Source organism: Protomyctophum bolini, assembly GCF_963924005.1.
Source record: "Protomyctophum bolini genome assembly, chromosome: 2".
Taxonomy (NCBI): Eukaryota; Metazoa; Chordata; class Actinopteri; order Myctophiformes; family Myctophidae; genus Protomyctophum; species Protomyctophum bolini.
In genome coordinates this window covers 35,430,578-35,454,348 of record NC_137863.1, presented here as the reverse complement: position 1 = coordinate 35,454,348, position 23,771 = coordinate 35,430,578, and the positions used below count along the sequence as shown (strand labels likewise).

Below are 23,771 nucleotides of genomic sequence, written 5' to 3'. Positions count from 1 at the left end.
TATAGTCCCATTCAAGATGACATCCAGACAGTCTATTACTCATTTTAAACTTAAAAGTATATTCAGTGATTTCACTTAATTCAAATATCACTTATTTTTTTGTTTTGCTGTGATAATCCTCTCTACTATAGAGTGTGCTGACCATATAAGGATTAGGGTTAACTAGGGACAGGGAGGAACTCCCTGTCCCTAGTTAACCCCTGGGGGTCAAGAAACCTTAGGTTTCGTTTTTGGTTCTCTATCCTGATTGGATGAAAGCTTGGGTCCCAAGGCAAAAACGAAACCTAAGGTTTTTTGAGTGAAATCACTTAATATACTGTACCTTTAATCAGCACGCTAAAATATATATCTGAAAACATTATAGGTTAGAAATAAGCCATGAGCTTTGCTGTCTGTCTCTCTGTGACTTTGTAAACAAACAATCTGCATGCATATGCACGCGTCACGCATGTAGCAGAGCTATGTCCCATAGCCTTAAGGGATACAACATTCTGCGACGTTTCAGAGTTAAACTTCCAAATAAAATGCCCGTATTTTTCATTTCCTTAGGTCTTTAAATAATATATAACCTTGGAGACACACGACAGGAGACGTGGGAGTTGATGTTCCCTATAGAACACACACACACGCACGCACACACACACACACACACACACACACACACACACACACACACACACACACACACACACAAATATAGCCAGCCAGTCCCATACCATCAGACCTGTCCATCATATGATCCATTGGTATTGCCTGGCCATCTGTCTCCTCGACAGCTGCCTCTCAGCCATGGGAACACAGCACAGTAATGGAAAGTAAAAGGTGACTTTGGTGCGTTAGGATTGGCTCACCCCGTGCACCAGATGGGTGGCGCCTGCACCACAGACGCTGAATTTAAATAGAAGGACGCATCACTTCCACAAGTATCACAGTATCCGTTTCAATTTAGGTGACACTTTAAGTTAGAAAAATTCATTTTATTTGTATTTTATAAAATCTTTTTGTCGTTTGTTTCATTTTCATATCTCTATGGGGAAAGTTTTAATATACATTTTATATGTAGCTACTAACTAACCACTCACATGATATAATTGATTACTAAAGTACAGCAGACCCACGGGTTAGGCTGACCAAAACAACTGACTTGGCCCCTCTAAACTGTCTGACTAATGTGCAGAATGCAACGTAATACTGTACCCACCAAAGAAAAAATATTGTATTACTGTACCACTGCATTGTTTAGAGTTCTCTCATCTGCACTACAAGACAGTGTCTGAGAACATGTGAATACATTACAACTTGAAGGCTTATTGCTTATTGCTTTTTTTTGTCACTAACTTGAGTGACCTCCATTGCTTAATGGTTTTCAGATGAGCTGTTTTGGACTTACTATTTTGTCTCACATTTTTATAGAAGGTTGTTTTGAACTGCCAATTCTTGGGAATGTGTTGAGGATTATTGTTTGATTCTTGATTTATTTTCTTTTTCTGGCAGCTTTTTTATGTGAAGTAGTTTGATGTTGCTGTGTGCAATTCTGGATGATGTTTGCAGTACTGCAGTATGGATGGAGAATTGTCTGTCTCTAAGAAAGCTGGCCCAATGATAGATGAATTTGGTAATGCTTACCATACTGTTAACAAAGACATTACACTCGGCTAAGAAGATAGTAGCTACTGTAGTTAAATCTTAAATTACTTTCTGTCATACTAGAGTGGCTCATTCTGGTACAACCACATTTGTAAAATGTAATTTTAATTGGCCTAGCAACTCAATCATTTTGTATCATTCAGTCTGAGCGGAAAGGTCGGTCAGTCAATTTGGGTCAAAGTCTCCCAGGGACAGAAACCTTTTACCTTGAACCTTCTAGGGTCTGCTAGTTTTAGACTTGTTTGATTTTTTGTTTTGTTTGAGTTTTTCCCAAAGTATTTAGTCATTACTTCCGGTACACACATCAAAATATTGCATGTTTGAAATGTTAGCCTAGAAAAGTAGCCTAGTAGAGGTGAGGTAGATTTATATCAGATGTAAATGTAATGTTACATTGAACATCCAAAATCACAAGTGTTATTCATGGCTATGATCTGGCAATTTACAACTTGCAGTGAATGAATATTTGACTATTATTACATACATAAAATAGGGACATCAGACGTGGGATTAATCTCATTCTCTTTTTGCACTTTTTGTGAGTTGTGCTGGAAAAATGACATAACTTAAACTTTGAAGGCTACAACTCACTCAGTGTGGTGAGCAGCCGCCTCTTCCAAAAAATGATCTCTTCTGCGATGTCATTTCAACAAGATTACGATATATTCAGAGATGACATTTTCACTTTGGCAATGAGCAGCGACATTCATAAAACGAGTTTGAGCTCTGGTGCCCTCATTTGCTTCATTGCTTTGTAATGTTCAGTGTTATGAGCCAGAAAATGGGCCTACAAACCTGTAAAACTACTTGGATAATGTCACACCTTTAGCATTTAATTATCTTATCAAATGATTCTACTGCAGTCGTTTCAGTTTGACTATTTTGCAGTAAAGCAGTGGGCAGCAGTTTGCAACCTGGGCATCATTTGGGGTTCCAGGAGATGGCAATTGCCTCTCCCTAGCTAGGCTAGCTATCACATTTAACCTACAAATTAAGGGATTTTATTCATATTTCTGCCACCTTTGAATGTTTTGGGTTTTTTACAAATTAATTGATTTTAGATTATTCTAGGCGCCTCTTTTTCTTTTTTCCTTTTTTTTAATAGAAAATAACACATCTACAAGCTCACAACACATCGCATCGTGATGATGCGTTGTGAGCTTGTAGAGCTGCTATTTTTGAAATCGGGATTAAGTGTAAGTATGAAATTACGCCTCTGGCAGTTTACAATATTTGACAACATGGGGTTCTAATGGATATTGAAAGATGACTACAGTAGGGTTGTAATATATGGGCTGTATGAGTTGACAGTGGGAACACGCTGTTGAAATTGTGGCTAATGGCTAATGTTTTCAGTCTTTGTGTGTGTGTGTGTGTGTGTGTGTGTGTGTGTGTGTGTGTGTGTGTGTGTGTGTGCGCGCGCGTGTGTGTGCGCGCGCGCATCTGCGCGTGATAGTATGTGCAAGTGTCGTTGCGTGCACACTTGTTTGAGGGAATTAACCATTTTAACTGATGGCGGTACTGACATAACATGTCTACTGTTTGTTTGTTTTTTGGGGGGTTTACAGAACACTTATGTCTAAGCGCTGGTCAAAGGATCTTTTACGCTGTGCAAAACATTATTACAGACTGTTATATACGTTGTGTTTATGGCGGGCTGGTTTGGAGAGGGGGTGGGGTGTGTGGCTTATTGCTTTCTATTTCTCCTTTGTGAGTGAGAGTGCACATTATATCAATGATGTAACTGCATTAAATTATTTACCCTAAGCCAAAGGTCTGTCCTGTGTGTTCATTTGGGGCTAAGAGTCAAGAGAGGGAGGTGGAAGGATAGGGCTGAGGGGCAAGAATACGGTGACAGAGGAAGAATGAGAATCCATAAGAGAGAATTTCACTTAAAGAGAAAAAAAACATTGGTTTGTCATTTCTGTTAGTGTTCTCTAAAAGTTCAGGGTCATCAGCAGTCTGTTATAGTACCACCATTAGGCCGGTCTGAAGACTGTGCGGAAACGTAATCCACATCCACGGCCATTCTGGCCTGGCAGAGATTATTACAAAGGGATGTGTTAATGAATTTAGTGCCAATGTTCAAGCATTGACAATAGTGTTGAAATGGGACCCACTGTAATAAGAAAAATATATAAAAAATTGGCTACAATATGCAACGTATTATCAATGTATGAATGAATTAAAAACTTTATTCCGAACATGATAAAATTAGACAAAAAAATTCAAAGACTTAAAATAAGTGCAATATAGAACAAATACAATAATATTCACAAAACAAAAAAACGAACCAAAAAAAAAACAAGCCTCACTGGTCGCAAGTATTATAATTCTTCTATTCTTTACATGTTCGAAAAGGAGTACGGAGAAGTAAAAAAACGTATTTAACCCTACCCTATCGCTTGACGTCAGTACATACCAAATGATCACAACAGGTATTTCAGATACCAATTGTCCATTCTCAAAGAAGCACAGTAGGTTAGACAGCATTACATGATATGTACGCAGGTATAATGCAAACATGACGTCCTGCACACACAGCGCAAAAAGCATGGAATACGGATGTGTATATTACAGGAAACCGTAAAAACCTGTTAAACTTTCCAAAAAACACTGGTAAACTCCCCGAATTGTTCCATCACACCTGTATATTACCTTATATTAACTGTATATATAACCGGTTTACGGGCAAAATAAAGTGCCCATAATTGCCCGTTAACTCCTCTTTTCACGCAGTGACAAACTATTGAATTAAAATAAAAAATTGCATTTACAACAGCAAACAAAGAAAAAAATTTCAAACGAGTGCAACCAAAAGCCTGTTCTCCTCGATCAATATAGTGGTCTACTACAGCATGAACCTAGTGCTTCCAAGTGCAAACATGTTAAATCTCCTCAAACGCTAGGAGACAAACTTTTTTTTAGTGACTCATTTAATTTTGTTTGTGTAACATAGCTGTTGAGGGCATGAATTGTCCACTTGCCCAGTCATCAATCTTTTGTTTAATCACCGCAGCTTGCACAGCTCTGGCTACACGTCTGCTCTCGGCACCGGTATGTGTGTCAAAGTGTCCCTAAGAAAGACACTTAACAGCTTCCCCTGAGCATCATGACCATCTGGGCAGCCAGATGACTGAAAGGTGAAAGCCTCTCCCCCATTCCTTGTGTACAGTTCTTATCGGATTTATTCACCTTTAGATTTGAAAAGCAATTCTTTGCTGTTGGGAGGAAGCCACCTCACTCCATTTGTATTAATTGATTTATTTAGGTTATTGATATTTTGTGTGTGCATAAATCAGTGCTATTGAACACCCTTTATGTCTGTGTGTTAGTTACAAAAATATTGAACCAAGTAGTAACTAACCCAAAACCACTTAACTCCATTGGACCCTCAAACTACACCACCTCTCCCCCTCTCATGCAAATAATTGACAATATTTAACATAATAATAATGAGCACAATGAGTCTTTACCTCACGATGTCACAAATAAAGTCTCTCTAGAAGTGTTAATATTCCAAAACGAGAGGCTTGTTGAAGTCAGAAATGAATACAGAAGTATGCCCATTGGGCAAGGTGGCACAGTCGGTAGTGCTGTCGCCTCACAGCTAGAAGGTCCTGGGTTTGTCCCACTGGGGACGCTGTGGGCACTGGGGGCATGTTTCCCTCCTCCGCCTCATCAGTGCCCATACCCGAGGTGGGGTTGGCAAAAGGGCCTTTCTGTGTGGAGTTTGCATGTTCTCTCCGTGTCCGCGGCTAGGGTAGGTACCCTCACAAAAAACATGCAGTAGTCCAGCCTCCCCCTGGCCAGCCGGGGCGCCTGATGGAGGGGAAAGGAACTGGTCGGAATAACGTGTTACTTCCACGCTCTATGTCCGGCCGGAGAAACTCCCCCCTGTCAGGTGAAAAGAAGCAGCTTGGACTCCTCATGCATAGAAGGAAGCATGAGGTCTGTCTGCTGCCCCCCAGGTTGGCAGAGGAAGTGTAGCGCCTAGAAGGAGAGGCCAACCCCCCCCCCTGTTTGATAGATTAAAAAAAAAGCGCTGGATCCATGGATTGGATTAGATATGACCTTTGTAGACGTCCTACGCTACAGTCTGATTGGATTAGATATGACCTTTGTAGACGTCCTACGCTACAGTCTGATTGGATTAGATATGACCTTTGTAGACGTCCTACGCTACAGTCTGATTGGATTAGATATGACCTTTGTACACGTCCTACGCTACAGTCTGATTGGATTAGATATGACCTTTGTACACGTCCTACGCTACAGTCTGATTGGATTAGATATGACCTTTGTACACGTCCTACGCTACAGTCTGATTGGATTAGATATGACCTTTGTACACGTCCTACGCTACAGTCTGATTGGATTAGATATGACCTTTGTACACGTCCTACGCTACAGTCTGATTGGATTAGATATGACCTTTGTACACGTCCTACGCTACAGTCTGATTGGATTAGATATGACCTTTGTACACGTCCTACGCTACAGTCGGAATGTGTTAAAGTCACAGCACCAACGTTGAGGCAGTATTGCTTTTGTGGCGCTGTTCTACACACCAAAGTCACACATGAGACAGTTACATATTTGGCCACTCTGGCACGGGTTTTGTTTCACAGAAATGTAGAGACAAGGTAAGTGCATCTATGCTAGGCAAAAGTCAATTCCTTCCCTTTCAGCGGGGCAGGGAGGGGGAGCAGCAGCGGACCGTCGGAGGACCAGTGGAGGACCAGCCGAGGACCAGCCGAGGACTGTGAGAGGTAAGTGGGTTTCTTTTAGGGTTTTCCTTCCCTGCATCAGCCTTGTTTTTCCATACAAGCGCTGATGTTTGCATAACATGCCAAATCAAATATCGTTCAAATTGATCTAAATAATAATGCATTTTCTTACAGAGAGTAGGAGGCGCGTCTACCGGTAAGTAGGGTACATGCCGGGGCCTCTCCTCGGACAACAGGTAAGTTCTGTCATATTTCTCCTCTTTAGCTCACTTGGTGGGGTTATAGGGGGAAGTTCAATGCCATAGCCTCAGAGCCCAAACAGTGGTCATACATCCAGTAGTGGAACGGCCAATAAGACACATTACTATCTTATCATAAATAACGGTGCTATTTAAGGGGAACATGGGTCTGTCTTACCGTGCGCCGTAGGTATCACTGCTTCCCCGGGAGAGTCTCTGAGGGACTGAGATAGGCAGAGGTTTATAAGTCACCTTGGCGTCGGCCCGCAGGTGTCAGGTAATTTGGTAGATGAAGCAAGCACCAAGCACGAGTACCTACTGAAAGGGAATGAGGTCCGTGAGTGACCTATACAGTATAGGCCTAAGGCTTATCACACCGGCTCCTTGAAATTCAAAAGGTTGAGAGAGAACTCAAGCATTGCCTTGTCCTTTAAGTAGAGAGCTAGTTGTCTATTAAATATGTATACTGTTTAACAATAGGCCTGTTATTGATTTTATAACCAGTTCTGTGTCAAATAGTTTTTCATGGGTGCATGGCACCCACTGCAAAAACTGCCCGTGGCTTTGGCCGTATAAAACAAAAGGAAGTGGCCAAGTACTCTATAGACCCCTGGGGGACCCCAGTCAACACATTCTATAGGGTTTAAGTGGTTTTGAAAAGCCCATAATCACTGGGTGATGATGTCTGTCAGACTGCTGGCATCGGTTACAGCTCTGTATCCAATTGCGACAGCTCATTAATATGGGATATAATATTTCACAAGCAGAGGGAGACCAACTTGGAATCAGAAGGATCCCGGTTCAATCCATGGTATCGACTATGGCTATATGTGTCTAAAGCCTGCTTTAAACAGCCTACGTACTTCACCACACTACAGTGTTGTGCGCTGACCATTGAAGATCTACTGTACAAGCCCACATCGCGTTGTAGACTTGCATAATGTGCTATGTTTGCTATGCGACACTGTTGTATGATGAAGCATCCTTTCGCAAGACACTGAAACCCTAATGGTTAATCATGCACATTGGAAAGTACTGTGGAGTATGACACCATATAAATGCATCATTTACCATTTACGAGGACTTGTGATAAAAGAGCGAGTTTGTCAGGCTTGTAAAAATGATTGTGTCAGCTCCTGTTCCACACATAAGAAACTTGTATTTTAACTCAATGAGAAAAAGAGGTTGCGCATCAGCAATGGTTTTCAGTGGAGTGTGACGCGTAAACTCTTGTATACATCAAAAAGTATGAATTGGAAAAATCCCCAAACCTGGTTTAAAAGAAGAAAAAGGCAGTGGCTCAGGGGTAGTGTGGCCGGTAGAGCGGCCGCTGGATGTGAACTGGAGGTTCCCAGTTCAATCCCGGGCTCGCCCAGAGTTAGTGTTGAATTGTCTTTGAAGTCTCTGAAGTGGTGAAGCCCTAATTGCTCCCGAAGTGCAGGTTGGTGCCTTGCATGGTTTCCTTGGCCATCGGTGTATGAATGTGTGGGTGAATGTAATGCACAAGCTCAGTGAACCCTGAGAGCTATGCCAGTAGGAGGAAACTCCTAGCAGGTTTTACCAAACCGGACATGTGTAGGGTGAGAGGTCAGACAACCTTGTGAAAGCATATGGGGCAGCATCTGGGGCCAATAATGGAGTATCCCCTGTGTCCATAACTCAACTCATCATGAGCAGAGAGCTTTCATTAGAGCCTAATATGAAGGCTCTGTGACAATTTTGAAAGAAAATCCCTTTTTGGAGCTCAAAATTGGCAGTCATCTTGCATTTGAAGGTCAAAAAAAGGTCAAATCATTATATACACACCAGATATGTATTCCTTGACCAAAATAAGCTCTGAAACCATTTTAGATTTTGGCTTCTAATTTTTTTCCCCCCGCACTTAAAAAATAATACACCCCGGCCAAATGTGTTTAATAACCCTGCTAGGTGACAAAATCCATTGAGAAACGGACCTTTGCTTTCCACGGTCACGGAACTGTCCAAAACGACCCAACTATGTTTGGCCTGCTGTCTGTCTGTATTTTTGTGTAGCAACCCAACACCTGCCTGAGTGGCCAGAGTTGTATAGATCCACAGACAGAAATAGCTGGCTACGAGAAAGGAAGGATGCAGGGGGTGGAGTACAGTAGGTGGAGGACAGAGCAAGTCACAAGGACACCGATAACTGTGTGTGTGTGTGTGTGTGTGTGTGTGTGTGTGTGTGTGTGTGTGTGTGTGTGTGTGTGTGTGTGTGTGTGTGTGTGTGTGTGTGTGTGTTTGGAAACAGAGGTGTCCTCTTTCCCTGATCGATGAACATGCAGGATATGCTGACATGGCCTGTCCAAAGATGACAACTTGCATGCTAGCCAACATACTATAGTCACTGCAGGTGGCTTCAGTGATGAGAGGGTCGAAGGTTCTAAGCAAGACACAAGAATTCTTCTTTACTGCATTAAAAGCAGTACAGCGGCGGCCATTGTTGTCTCTTCCACGTGATGCCGTGCCAACAACTCTGGATGAAAGCATGCAGCAAAGGAAAGAAAGTGCATCCATGTTCATGCAATAGTCGAAAAGCTGCAGATGGAAGAACAGCTCCTCATGCTGGGATGATGTGTTTGTACAGCATAGCAATCGGCTTTACTGTCTTTGTGAAGGTCATAAAATAAACATCACACCATTCAGGAGGCACTTTATTATTATTATTATTACTTGCGCAAGCAGAGCGCGCAAGTAATAGTTTTCGTCCAGGACGATGTTTGATGCGTATGCGCCATCCCAGCGTATGACGTAATGACTACTTGTGCCTGATACGGTAGTGGTGCCAGATTACATACATGTATACATAGGGGGCAGGGGCATTACCTTTAATCCTCCCGAGACTAAAACATATCGTCATTACGTCACCATCGAAAACCAATTACACCCTGGCATTGGGTCCTTTAATCCACATCTTTATTACGTCATCATTGAGATGAAACCACATCACCAAATCAGCCTTCTTTCACCTTAGTCTCCATCTGCGTCCCTCCCTGACATCTAGCTGCTGCCAAATCACTCATCCACGCCTTCTTTCATTCCAGATAGATGCAACAGCATGCTCCATGGCATCACCTAAGTGTGACAGGGCGATTAATTAACTATAGTCAACTACGCCACCTGGGGAATTGCGCTCCAGGAGATATTTAATAAGATATAGCAATGGACACCCTGAGTACTTAATGACTCCTCAACACAGATTCGTTTTACAAGGTATAAAGACGTGTGTACCAAAGTTACAAAAGGTTTTAAATGAACAATTCAGCCAATATGGCAATTCAACACCAATTCATAAGTACATTAAAATGGATGCAATTCCAAAAAAAAACTAATCAATACCAGTGAATATTAATTTCACCTCTGCAGGCCAGTACTGGGGGAAAAGGGAGGCGGGCAGACCAACCGACCCAGGGCACCCCAATGCACTGCAAACTTATAGTTAACACAAAATATAGCAAACAGAAGCAAAAAGGCGGTTACCACCACCACTGGGCCCAGTGGTCCCACGTATAGCTCCCCCAGCACCGGTCCTGTAATGGAAACAATAATGAGTACTTCACAGGGATTGCAATACAAGCGGTATTCTCCAATTCTACCCTATAGCAAGGGAAATAGTGTCAGCCTATATTAGGGAGCCTGGTGGTCTCACAAACAACTAAACGCAATATAAAAAAACAACAGAGATAACCCCAGGTTCACACAACATGGGATGGACGGTCTCTGTGTAGTCTGTCACACTGGAAGGTTGATTAGTGAGGAAGAGTGTGTGGAGGGAGATGAGGTTGTGGATGTTCCCCGCAAAATAACTCTGTAACTAGCTAAGCAGCAGGTGTGCCACTGGCCCCTGAAAGCACAAGCGGCCATGTTACACTACTACTTAAAATACTAAATTTCACAGAGACCAGTGAAACCTACCGCGTTTTAGGAGGGCGACACGCACCATTGTGACGCCCACCACAGCGGACACCAGATAGGAAACTGTAATAGCAAAGGTCCATGTTTATATTCTTGTGGCATCAAAGACACCTTAATGAACATAGCCTAACTGTGAGGAGGACCGCCAACATACCTGCTGCAGCCCCATGAGACAGCTTCTAGGAGACACTCAAGCAAACAGAGCATGTGCTGCCTAATTACTGGTAGCAATCAGGTGACGAGTGGGCGGAACAGTAGGGAACCAAAGCCCATCCTGCTACATAAGGTTTGAATGAATGTATGGTTGCTGGCTTGGTGTGTAGTTTGTTTAATGTAACCACGTACACACGCAGACATGCACGCGCGCGCTCGCACACACACACTCACACAGACAGACACACATATCCCTCTCTAGAGGCTAGAAGAGCCTCCTACAGAGCCATGCCATAATAATTTCCACACAAGAGTGAGCAGGTGAATGTGACAAGTACTAGCTCGAGAGGAATAATGCTATATCGGTTTATTCATGGGGATTAGATACATTGATCGCCCTCAGAGATGAGATGTTTTTGTTGTTGAAACAAGGCTTTTTTCAGAGCACACAACACCGACTAAGGTGACATTCACACCAGAAAGCTTTACTGCGATTAAAACGAATCCTTCGAAGACTCCTTGGAAAGCCAGGGTGGAACAAAAACCTGTAGACTTACTTGAGTTGAACCCCAGTAGGCCTATCCATATTCTGGGGGTTCAAGTGGTAACTGGTAAGTTGTTCAGTTGTAGCCTATGCCTTGCGACGCATATGTTTGTTTTGAAGAGATGTGGTTAGACGGGAAAAAGCAGTCAAATAGGCTACAGAGCAAGCTCATGTCTTGTGGTCATCTCATGTGGTCTTGTTGTGTTATTGGGAAAAGATGGAAGATTCTCACCTTTTGGGTGGCGGCCTGGCGGCCTATACTGATAGGTTGATAGCAGGAGAAACCCAGATGGAGGGTCCTGTTTTCGCCATGCAGTGCCTTATGCCTATACTTCTTTGCTTTTTAATTTTTGAGGGGCGATAGCCGCTTCTATGTCCAGCTTTTGGTGTGTGTGTGTGTGTGTGTGTGTGTGTGTGTGTGTGTGTGTGTGTGTGTGTGTAACCCAGATTTTGTCCTAACACAAACATTAAATCCCATTGACAATGAATGGACAATTTTGAAACATTGCGTAACATAAACATTGATGACGAAGGTGAGGATGCAAATTCTGATTGGCCGGAATGAGATCATAATGTATGTAAGATTAATTATGATAAGCGTCCCTCACTTATTCACACAGGTGTGATTTTTACTATTTTTGAATACCGGTAGTTCAAATAGCAAATCTACAAGCTCACAACGTGTTGATGTAGATCGGCTAATCTTTTTGTTTTTCAAAATAGTAAAAAAAGGGAAAACTTGTTTAGGGTGAAAATAGGGCCCGGAATATGACAGACACATGGACACTGAGATAACAGGCAATATTTCGAGCATTGTAGGCTAAGATATTACTACAGCTATGTTGGCGGGAAAGCATCCCAAACCAGTGAAGTCAGAATTGGCTAAAATAGCTCACTTTTATATTGGTAAATGGTGCATTTATATATAGCGCCTTTATCATACCGTGCTTTTGCAGTAGTTGCACCTACTTTATGGAACGCCCTGCCTTGCACTTTAAAAAATGCTGAGTCTGTCAATATTTTTAAAAGTTTGCTGAAAACGTTTTTATTTTGGAAACACTTTCCTGATGTTATTTGACCTTGATTATGTTGTTCTTATTTGCTTGTTGTACTGTCCTGTTTTAATTTTGATTGATTTTATCGTGTTCATTGTACAGCACTTTGTAACCTTGTTAAGAAAGGTGCTTTATTAAAAAAATGTACTTACTTACTTACATAGATTGTGCATTACATTCACCCATTCACACACACATTCATACACCGATTGCGGTGGAAGCCATGCAAGGTACCAACCAGCACATCGGGAGCAATTTGGGGTTCAGTGTCTTGCCCAAGGACACTTCGGCATGTAGACCGGAGGAGCCGGTATTCGAACCGCCGACCCATGGATCATTGGACGACCTGCTCTACCTCCTGAGCCACAGCCGCCCCTTATTACAAAATATATATTATTATTGTACTCTTTTGAACATTTGTACGGCACTGATGTCAAAATCGAGGAGGGTCATGCGACAATGGCACTGGCCAGTTCACTCGAAGCAAAGCAAAAAGTCAGCCAAGCAAGTCAGTTTTGTTTTGCAAGCAACATGCAAGCCAGTGACTTTGTTTCATTTCTTGTGACACCAGAGTCTCACATAGGCCTACAGACTGTCATCAGAACATAGCCTACTCTGTATAACAGCACTGCCATATGCCTAAACTCAGACAGAATAGCAAGTGTACACACAAGTGCTCAGGGTGCATGATATGCAAACAATCATTTTATGATTTGGCCAAATCATCACCATAAACTATATAAAACACAAGTCTACAAATCTCATAGAGGTTTTACCACAATGGAATTCATACAAGAGACTGTCACCACCTAGTGGCCTGAACATGTCCTTACAGTACAATGGTACAACAATACATCTCAGTAATTATGTTTTACTGTACTGTACTGTATTTATGTATTCTATTTACTTTCACTTCAAAACACTTCTGGGATCATTTTAACATACACTTTTTGCGTGCATCCTAGACAGTTTTTAAGTTGCTTGATTTAATAGATAGGCTAATTATAATATTAAATAGGCCTATTTGATATTCATTTGATCAGACGTCCCCCCTTCCTAAATAAGCCTAGCCCGTTCAATTTATAACTCCATGTTAGACTCATTGAAAAGACATGTGTTTGGTGAGTATTAATGTCCTTTTAATGAATGGAGAGAATTGGAAATGAATGGCGAAGCCTTCATTTTTAAATAATTTTATTATACAGAATACACAGTTATAATTCTTTCAGAGAGAAAGAGACAACCAGGTGCTCACACGGAGACGGACAAGACTATAAAGTTAATAGCCTAAGGTGCTCCTGGTGGATCAGATAAAAACAATGGGAGATCCGGACACTCAAAGTCTAAAGCCTTTATTAAACCAACAAGTTTCGACCTCACTCTTCATCATAATTCTGTCATTTGGGGAATAGCAGTATGCCTATATAGCAAAATAGCAAGCTCACAGTGAGTGGGTTACAGGATTTGATTGATGAGGCTTTGCTTTTGTAGGATGGCACGCGCAGCCTAGCTTAGTTATTCCCCATTGAAGTTGGCTGCCGTGGAAGATGGATATGCGGCTGACGAGTGCCTAGGCTGCAGTTACTTGGACCCTGGAGCAGGCGAATCTTAGCCTCACTGACAGCTCCCAGTCAAGAAGCATAAAGTAGGCTATGCGGCGAAGTTCAGACTTGGCTCAGGGAGTAGGACGGCCCTGCCAGGAATACGAGACGGCTCGCCCCTTTGCCAACTCGCCCCAAGCGGCGAAGATCGGTCGCCCCAACGGGAAGATCAGGTAAAAATAAACATGAAATAAACATGGGGCGAGATATCCATGCTTTGGGTGAGATATCCACGCTGTGGGGCGAGCTATCCACGGCTTGGGGCGAGCCGTCTTCATTTTTCAAAATTCCGGTGCGAGCCGTCTTTTCGCTGGGGCGAGTTGGCAAAGGGGCGAGATGACCTGTTACCCCTGCGAGTGCCATATAGCTGCAGAGAAACGTCCCTCCGGATGAAAGGGGCAAAACATCAATGGATGGCTCCCAGCTGATGACCCTGACACAGCTGGTGCTCGCAATGCTCATCTGAACCATATCCTGTATTACAGGCGGCAGCAAGAGGAGGAACTTGCAACACTACAGGTAGGCTAAGTAGCTTTAGCAGATTCTGCTTGTAGCAAAGCATCTTTGATGTGTAAAATAGATCTCTAAATAAATAGGTTTTAGTACAGGACTTATGTGAAAAACGATGCATGCCGTTCATAGCAGTTAAAGGGTAAAATACATAGGAGAGACTGTGGAAAAAACCCAATAACGAGGTGCAATGTTAAACAGGTGTGTTCTTCATTCTGATTGGTGTGTGTGTAATCAAGTGATGTGTTCTGATTGGGGGTTTCTCAATTAGGTGAAGTGTGGAGGAGAGATAATATGGAAGGAGTGGAAAAGTACTGAACAGATTGACCAGAGTCAGAGTGTATGACCTGGTCTAGGAAAATTGGCCTCAGATCCCGTGCAGCAGGGGCGTGGCCCAGTGCGTTGCGTTTCAAATGAAATGCGAATCAAAAGACAGGGGCGGGTTCCACATGGAGTGGGCGCTACATCTAAATAAGACGGAAGGAAAACAATTGCTCCTTGAGCGGTGGTGGCCTACTACAATTAAATTTGGAATTGGATTCCCTTCGGACTATTTTCATGGTATGCACAGTGCTTCAGACCGGAAAGGGGAGTGTCCGCTCAGATTCTGAGCGCAACGTACTTACACAGGGATACGTTCCTTTTTTCCCAGAAGTTCCTTTTTTCTCGCCCGCCTAGTGGAGAAAAATAAAACTTCTGGGGACTCAGATTAGACACAGGTTGACATGACACAGAAGTGAGGTGGAAGTTTTCTGATAGTTTGATTCTTGTGTCTGTTTGTTTGAGTGAGTTATAAGAAGTCTTAAGTGAGTGGTAATGTAACATGTGTTTGGACTGAGTGAAGAAAGCAAGTTTAGTTAGTTTCTCAACAAGAGGAGACTTTGGCTCATTCTAAGAGACTGTGTTGTGGAGTGTGTTCCTGACGAGGATTCGACGTTCCTGCAGTCTGCTCGGCTTCATCACATCGATCTCACCATCTCACAAACTGTTCTACAGATCTGACAAAGAACTGTGAGTAGGACTTTTGCTCATCAAGGACTGAGGAGTAAATCATCATCACCCCACCATCACCACGATCAGGCCTGCAACTTTTGGTTCGTGTGTGCGCGTGAGTATGAGTGTGCAGCCCACTGTGTGTATGAGTGTGCAGCCCACTGTGTGTTTAGATTAAAGTGAGATTAGAGCCTAATTGGTTATTATTACTAGGCCTACAAGGCCTAGTGTTGGTTCATTCTAAAAAGGGTATGTCTACTGTATATTTCATGTTTTATTATTTTCTTTACCATTTAAAAAGGGTTAAACACTTTGTAAAAAACAAATAACCTTACAACCCTATCAGTAAATCTGATTTATACATTTAAAGTGTGGTCTGGTATATTTCTTTAAAATAGGTATACTGAGCTTGTAGATCTGCTAGTTTGCAGTTAAAGTAAAGTTATTCAGCCTTGTGGTTTATTCTATAAATACAGGGTTATACAGAGGTTAAGTTAATAAACTCAAACGCCCCGTTATTCCCTTACAGGACACACCACATCATTGCCTCAATATTGCATTGTGTACAATAAACAGATCTGTTTTGTTGACATTCTCCCTTTTTTTTTTTTTTTTTTGATTTTTTTGATTTTAGGATTAGGGCTTTTAGTTATTTTCCTCCCTTTTCAAAAGATATTCGTTTTATATTAGAGTATTATACAGAGGACCATTGTCTTTAAAAAAGGTGGTGTAGTCGACAAACAAACAACTTTATTAGGTTTCACAATAATTATGCACTCTACACACACTTTTAAACAGTGCACTTGAATTATTATTGTTGTGTTATGTTAAGTCATTCTGTTGTTAATGGTAAAGTTCTATGTGACTTTGATCGGCCCCTGGTCACATTACAGCATTCAGTAACTCGAGGTGAGAGAGGTCAGTTTGTAGTGTTCTGGTTAATGGCAGCATTGATCTGTTTGTTCAGCAGGCAAACTGGTGTTGGTTGAGTGGGAGTGGCAACTTGCTGTTGTTGTGATAAAGTGTAAAGAAACGCGCTACAGTAAAGAGGTGAAATAATCAATTGTGTGGTTCACTGCACACGCACATATCTGCGTGCACACGTTACGTGTATTACAATATGGCGTGGTGACCGTGAAACAACGTTTTCGCTTATGTTGGTTAGGTTGGCCAGCCAGACAAGCCTGGCATAAACCCGCCTGTTTTGGGGTCTGTGGGTTCAACCCATTCCTCTGCTGCAATTAGCACTCGGCACCCGATTCCTGTCACCGTGGTCTTTCTCTCACGCAGAGTGTTCTATGATGAATGTGCTATAGGCCCCATGTGGCGTGCTGTATCACCCCTGTATGAGTCATACTTACCGTTTGTATGACTCATATAATACTGGAATTGTATCATTAATCTTTGTACTACTGCCTTTGGCGACTGTTTTTCCCTCACAGGATCAATATTTGATCTTTCTTATCTCGTCACTTAACATAAGCCCTGTTCAGATAGCCCCAGCTGAACTGATTAGGGAAGCTGCTTCTTTTTTCAATGTTATCTCTATGAATATAGGCACCAGCTTTTTATTTTTTATTTTTAAAGATTCACATTCGTAATTAGCTTGCATGCTTTATTTCTCCCTGTGGCTCAACCTTGAAGCAAGCTGATTCTAGATTTTCAGTTTTTAGAAGCTGCTGCTGCTAGCCAATCAGATCACAGCATGGTCTGAGGAGCATGCTGTCCCAGCCTTACAGCGTTTCCAGACCTGAGCAGACGGGCTCGGCCAAAGGAAGGTGGATGGAAAAGAAACTCCACCCACGAGACTGAATGCCACGACGGCCAGATTCCCGGAAACGCTTGCCCACCGCGGCAGTCAGCCGCATGGGTGGAGCTTAATTTCCATCCACCAGCTGTCTAAAATCCCGGAAAAGACGCCAGCAGACAGCAGAAAACGGCCGCGCCTGTCTGGTAGGTCTGGCAACAGCTTTAAGGTGCTTCCACACAGTCACGTCACAAACATGCCAGTTGCCGCGAGTGGCAGGAGCATCTTCCTGGTTTTAAGCAAGGACTGTCTAAAGAGGACGAGACGCGAAGACCGTATGGGCGACGCCATGTTGCTCCATGGTGCTCCATGGAAGGAAAGAAACATGCGCAATGGGCTATATATGCAGCCAACACTTCCGCATTCAGCTTCCTGGGTCTCAACTGCGCATGTTTCTTTCCTTCCATGGAGCAATATGGCGTCGCCCGTACGGTCTTCGTGTCTCGTCCTCTTTAGACAGTCCTTGGTTTTAAGACAGCTGGTGGATGGAATTGAAGCTCCACCCACGATGTGGCAACTTGCAGCGTCACCAGAAAACCGGAAACGCTTTGCCCACACTGCAAGTTGCACCCTTCCCACTGAACAGTGAACACAACCCCCTTTAAAAGTTTTGGTGAACTCTAAAAACACAAGCATTTTTACTATGCAACAATGAAAAGATGCCTCTACCAGTCTGCACACTGCAGGGCTCTTCTTTCATATTTTACGCTGTTGGAGAACAACGGTTCTGCCCCCCTGCTGTAACTAATTAAGTTGTAACGAAATATTGTGGTTAATATGTTTTACATTATAAATGCTCCACTGTCATTTAGAAGTCTGCACATATATATTTTTACATGTAGGCGAAGGATAGCCTGGTATTTCAGGATTGTCAGTTGATGAACAAAGAGGGGGTGATCGAGCAGAAGAGGATATAAAATCAGGGTACTTTATTAAAGTTGAAACACCAACATGTTTCGACCCCTAAGAGTCTTCATCAGGTCATGGCATGACATTTTTTTTGTGCTCGGAGCCTCGGATCACCCCTCTTTCTTGTTCTATAGTCCCATTGATCCCAACCGTACCTTTTTTTTAAACTTCTGTACCTCCCCTGAGCACTTGCTGCTTTGATTTCTTTTTTTCGTTGAGGTTTCTATTAGCTGGCTGCTGAAAAAACTTCACATGGTGGAATGACTCTGCCTGCCCCATATAATTTAGATGTCTGTCTCCAGTTCACATGCACAGGTAACTGATTGAACTGAAAATACTTACCGTAATTCATTTATTGATTTAATTTAGGTTTTAGTTTATTTTTATTGATTTCTTTCTTTTTTATATCAAATTCATGCATTTATCAAAAAAGTCACACTTATTATATGCAGACCATTTAATGCATACAAAGCAATATTGACTTGAATGTATGTATTATTGCTGGAGGAAAAACATTTGAACTTCCCAACCAAAAACACAACCAATTGTGGAATCGAACCCCAGTCTCCATGGCGGTTTCATCCACCCTACCCGTTCAGCTGATTAACATCATTTTAACATCATCATATTGGTGGTACATGGAGAGCCACATATCTCTGCTGTCGGGAGGAAACCTCATAACTCCAAAATGTTCATTTTTCAGGAAATGAAAAATATACATGTTTCAGGAAATGAAGAAAACCTTATTTTTTAAAACAAAGCAATACAGCCTCATCAAAGTTGGTGTTGTAACTTTATATATTGTCAATTACTTCCATGAGAGGTGGTGGAGTTAGTTGCTTTAGCAGACATTTTGATGGTCCAATGGAGTTAAGAGGTTTTGTCCAAAGCTTACTACTTTCCATTGGTTCAATATTTTCGAAACAACACACAGACGTAAAGGGTGTTCAATAGCACTGATTTATTAATCTTTTTTAATCTAAAACCTCAAAAACAGAGTTATGAAGTTTCCTCCCGACATCAACGATTTATTATATTTTGGGGGTTACTGTACAAGTGTACATCTAAGCTTCAAGATTAAACACCTGTGTGAAGTGAGGGGCGCTCTTATACATCATGTCATTCCGTCCAATCACAATTTGCGTTATCACTTTTCCGTCCTCACTTTCCTGTCCTTACTTACTTTGCTCAGCCAATCAAATCATCGCTATGGGGTGCTTAGCCCAATCAACGCTAAAATTCACACAAATACACAAAGCTGGGAAGAGGAGGGGCCAGCACCCCTAAAAATCTGAGTAAATTTGTGGCATTTTACAGTAGAAATAAGATACAAAATACCAATATAGGATATTAAGAAAGAAGAAATGTTTTTAATTTACATTTTAAAATGTCTAATTTAACTCACATTAGCATGTTCAAGATATAATTAAGCATACCAGTACTTAGCTGACACACTGCTACACCCTGTCTACCCTGACATTATTATTTTGTACTATTCCTGACTAAAATATGTTCCTCTCCTCTTGCCGTTCACCTGTCCGGACACCAGATGGGAGTGTTGTGCTTTCCTGAGGTAGAAAACCTCTCTCCCATTCTGAATCAACACAACACATGGTCTGTGTGTATGCCATGTATTGCCCCTTCCTTTACATGTGCCTTTACACAAATGCATATCAGTATTCATGTGTGTATGTGTATACACACTCATCATGCACCACATCACTTTTCATTTGTCTCTGCTGTGTGTGCCTATATATCTGTGTGTGTGTGTGTGTGTGTGTGTGTGTGTGTGTGTGTTTGCACTTGCACGTTAGTGATAGGGAGGGAGCAGAGCAGATCTAATCAACTGCTGTCCATCATACTGTGATTCATGTCAAGGGCAGTTTAATCGCCAAGCGCTCTCAGTTTGCGTGCGTGCGTGCGTGCGTGCGTGCATGTGTGTGTGTGTGTGTGTGTGGGTGTACTATAGGCCTATGTGTGTGGCTAGCAATGCATATTGTTTGGTATCACAGTACACGTTCTTCTCCAGTGAATACAATGAGATGCTTGTTTCTACACATTAACCCACAGAGTGGATTTATTTATACTTTTGCCCAGAGTGAGTGTGGCTCGTCTGTCCCTTTATATTTGTATAGTTTGTGTGTGTGAAATTGTACACGCATAATTGTGTTTTGTGTTATGCAGTTTTGGGCCTCAGGACACTGAGGGCGGGAGGTGGGAGGTCAGTTTTGCCAGACTTTGCAAGAGAAACAAGAGACCAGGTCAATGAAAACAAGCCCAAAACATTTTCAGATTGGGGTTCGCAGACGAGTATACATTTGGGGGTCCTTGACATGAAAATGTTCGGCATTGGACAGCAAGCCCATAGCATCTACCTGTACAAGTAAATTGATTAATATTTCATCATACGTAGCTTGTTGATCTGCTATTAATGGTGTGAGGAAACGGATCATAAATTAGGCTTAATCTGTTTGTGAATACTCCTATCACGCTTTGTTTAAAAGCCCTGGAGGTTGGGGTGCGGTGGCGCATGTCGACCGTGCTGTCGCCTCACAACCAGACGGTTTCGATTCCTGCCGGGCTCGCTGTTGGTGCTGGGGGCATGTTCTCTCGCACATACCCTAGGTGGGGTTGACGAAAGGGCCTTTCTGTGTGGAGCTTGCATGTTCTCCCCGTGTCCCCTATTGTAGGTACCCTCACAAATGTCATATGGTCTCATATACAGTGTACTAGGTCACACTTTGCAGTCTACCACTTTGCCACGTGAACTATACTTCCTAGTACGTAAGTAATAATAATAATAGTAAACTTTATTTGTATAGCACCTTTCATACAGAGTTACAGTTCAAAGTGCTTCACAGTCGGGACAGAAATCAGGTACTTTAGTTTACAGTTAGGTCATACTCATTACATACCAGACACAGGTCATAACATATCATACACAATCCACATAGTATGCATAGAATCATGAACCTGAAGGGGAAAATAACATTCATTCATTTAAGTCCAAGGCGTTTGAGAGTGTAACGTAAGTTATTTTATTCTTTGCCCTTGCCCTTCTTAGACCTTGTGAACTTTGATTTCTTGTCAGATTGTTTGTATTGTGTTTGTAGATTATGTCCTGTTCTGTGAGTGTACACACAAACACACACACATCTAACAGCTATGTTTTCAAGGTCGAGCCTGAGGCGAATTTATGTCAGGTGTGTTTGTGTGTGTAATTGTGTATTGTGTTTGTGTGTGTGTGTGTGTGTGTGTGTGTGTGTGTGTGTGTGTGTGTGTGTGTGTGTGTGTGTGGCCTATGCGTAACATACAGTATTGCATGTTTGTCAAAGTCATACTTGGTAGTTGTGTCAATTCAAGCCAGTGAATATAAAACTGAATTGTCTAGTTATTGAGAAAGAGAGAGGCAGACAGGATCAATGTGTTTGGAAGAGTGAGTCAGAGACTTATAAACATGCACACATGCACATTGCAGGTTCACTACACACTTTTCTCATAATCGATCTATGCTGTACATAAATTATATTATTCCACACTATTTATGTGCGTGCGTGCGTGTGTGCATGGACAGACTAGACTAGAGACAGGGAGAGAGATGTGGATGACTGGACAGACTAGAGACAGGGAGAGAGATGTGGATGACTGGACAGACTAGAGACAGGGAGAGAGATGTGGATGACTGGACAGACTAGAGACAGGGAGAGAGATGTGGATGACTGGACAGACTAGAGACAGGGAGAGAGATGTGGATGACTGGACAGACTAGAGACAGGGAGAGAGATGTGGATGACTGGACAGACTAGAGACAGGGAGAGAGATGTGGATGACTGGACAGACTGAAGGACTTTGGTTGCTATTCCGACGCACCGCCATTCGGACTCGCCCACATTACTAGCCCTGTCCCTAACCTAATCTAAATATAAGATTTAGAAACTTTTAGTAAATCTAGTAAGTAATTAAAACATAATTGCCCAGACTCTTCTTCAACAAAGGCGAAAGCTAACATTCTTTCTTCTGTAGGCCTACTTATACAATTGTATGGTACAAAACACTGAAATCCTTAAACCATAAACCTAACTGCATGCAGTTAGGTCGCTATGGCGGTGTGGCAGAATGCCACTCTGAGGCGTGCTTGCGTGCAACATGTGTATACAGTATGTGTTTGCCGGCTGATATTTTTGTATGAGCATTATGTGTGCATGGGAGATGTTTCCCTATGGGATAAGAATGTTCCCTAGCCTAGAGTGTATACGTACATCTCCATGTTGAATGTTATTGTTTACTTGGTACATTTAAATTATACTCTGGGCTGTTGCACTGCTGACCCAGCACTCTGACCTGCTATGAAGTGCATACTCGTGTGTGTGTGTGTGTGTGTGTGTGATCACCCACTCTACCCTCACTACCTGCCTGACTGACTTCAAAACATGGATGCAATCACACTCCTAAAACCCATCCTAATCATTGGCTCATACTCCCACTCCACTCAAGACTTCTCCCGCCGCAGCCTTCGTGTACTAGTAGTCTAGTACACCTGCCGAAGGCCGCAGGGGCCGAAACGTTGTGTTTTTACCGCTTAAGGGAGCATTAAGACGTTGTGTAGACCTTCTTCTCTACAGTGTTATCTATTCTGATCCAGTACCCGTCGAAATAGCCCACTTGTGAATGTGCATCCACCTCTTGACCACAACATACTGACCACCACCTACAAGGCCCTCAACAACCAGGCTACGTGCCAGAAAAGTGCCTCCCAGTCCCGACAGAGTAGTTCTGGAGTGGTTCTAACGGATTGTGTGGACCTTGTCTTTCCCTAGTGGGTCTGATTGAGGGTAGCTACTGGGGCGTACGTAAGTCGGGACTTGATCACTCCGGCTGGGTCACCCGAGTGAGGGGTATGATGTTCATGAGACACGAAACCCCGATGACCTTGGGATACATCACTTAGGATACGTCCCAGGTGCATCCATGCAATGTATTTTCGTTCTGTGTATGGATTATTAGCAGTACTGTATGTGATTTACAATTACCTTGAGCAAAAACATATAAGCAAACATGTACTTCCTATTGCGACCTATTCTATAATTCTTTAAACCTGCACAGCAGCATATTGTGGAGCATTGTGGAGGCATTGTGCAAGCTGAGGATTTATCTGAGAATTACTGGGGTTTTTTGTGTTGTAGGAGGAGAGACATGGTTAATAGGGTCATTTGCCACTTTAATTAGCCTACTTCACGATGAGTGGAACGCTGCCATTGTGTACGGTCTGTCTGGGCTGAGTCTTTGTTTAAAAAGCAAGATCAGAAGAAAGTCACACACAGGATTCCATTTGGCGAAGGGTACAGTATGTCAACAGGGCACAGATGCTCTTTCAATAACATCTTTCATTATTCAACTGCCCAGTAGACTACTGTAGTGTCCACTGCTGACCACTGCAGCTTCGTGGGAGCAACATAACTAGGTGGGTGTCTTAACAGCATCTCACAACTGGGCAAATAAAGTGCCTTTTCAGAAATCCAGACTAAATACTACACATATCTTTCTAAAGATGTAATTTTCACCAGAGTCAGGACAAGCACCTCTGCTGCTAGGTGCCATAGCAGTGGCACACCCTCCTGTCTGTGTTAGAGAATGAAACCTGGAAATGTTC

At 42.5% G+C, this 23,771-nt stretch overlaps 1 long non-coding RNA gene across 1 annotated transcript; it reads left to right on the top strand.

The window, feature by feature from the left end:
• Positions 1-264: 264 nt before the first annotated feature.
• Positions 265-3,420, top strand: LOC308327520. The gene is made up of 2 exons (XR_013965204.1): positions 265-3,036; positions 3,114-3,420. It is a non-coding gene; the product is annotated as an uncharacterized lncRNA (long non-coding RNA).
• Positions 3,421-23,771: the final 20,351 nt, after the last annotated feature.